Raw genomic sequence first — 1017 nt, 5'->3', positions numbered from 1 at the left:
TTCAATCTTTAAGGTTACAGGTTTTTTTACCTTGGTTGCATTTAATCCTAACATTTTTTATTCCTTTTTAAAATTTATTTTATTGAAATACAGTTGATTTGTTGCTTTTGTTTTTTAGTCACTGAGTCATGTGTGACTCTTTTGTGACCAAATGGACTGTAGCCTGCCAGGCTCCTCTGTTCATGGGATTTTCTAGACAAAAATATTGGACTGCAGTGCCATTTCCTTCTCCAGGGGATCTTTCCCACCCAGGGATCAAATCTGTGTTTCCAAACAGATTCTTTACCACTAAGCCATCTGGGAAGCCAAAACAAAAACAAAAAGATTCCATGCTGTTTAGGGTACAGTCTGCATGCTTGGGGCCTTTCAAACATAAAGAGCCAGTTTGGAGATCAATCCAGTTTCTTTCTTTAGGGCAACAGCATTCTTTCCTAGCTGCTTAGGTCTCAATAGGAAAGATGTGTAGTCAGCAGGATTTGAACCTGTGCAAGGAAACCCCAATGGGTTTCTAGTCCATAGCCTTAACCACTCAGCCATGGCTACTTAGACATAGCCAACTTACAATGTGTTAATTTCTACTGTACAGCAAAGTAATTCAGTTATACATATATATGTATAAGCTCTCTTTTATATTATTTTTCATACTCTGTACGGTTTGTCACAGGATACTGAATGTAGTTCCCTGTGCTGTGCAATAGGACGTTGTTGTTTATCCATTCTATATATAATAGTTTGCCTCTTCTAATCCCAAACTCCCAGCCCATCTCTCATCCACATCCTTTGCCCTTTGGCAACTACAAGTTTGTTCTCTATGTCTCTTGAGTCTTTTTCTGTCTCATAAATAAGTTTGTTTGTGTCATATTTTAGATTCCACATAAAAACAATATCATTCTTTTTCTGAGTTATTTCGCTTAGTATAACAATCTCTGGCTTTTATTATGGTGAGATATGTTCCCTCAGTAGCCACTTCAATAAGAGATTTTATCATGAATGGATAAACTAGGATATTAAATGTTA

At 36.7% G+C, this 1017-nt stretch overlaps 1 non-coding gene across 1 annotated transcript; it reads right to left on the bottom strand.

The window, feature by feature from the left end:
* Nucleotides 1–461: 461 nt before the first annotated feature.
* TRNAS-AGA (transfer RNA serine (anticodon AGA)) lies at nucleotides 462–543 on the bottom strand. The gene has a single exon. It is a non-coding gene; the product is annotated as a tRNA-Ser (tRNA).
* Between the last annotated feature and the right edge of the window lie 474 nt (nucleotides 544–1017).

This window comes from Ovis canadensis, chromosome 4, assembly GCF_042477335.2.
Source record: "Ovis canadensis isolate MfBH-ARS-UI-01 breed Bighorn chromosome 4, ARS-UI_OviCan_v2, whole genome shotgun sequence".
Classification (NCBI taxonomy): Eukaryota; Metazoa; Chordata; class Mammalia; order Artiodactyla; family Bovidae; genus Ovis; species Ovis canadensis.
This window is presented reverse-complemented; position numbering and strand designations above follow the sequence as displayed.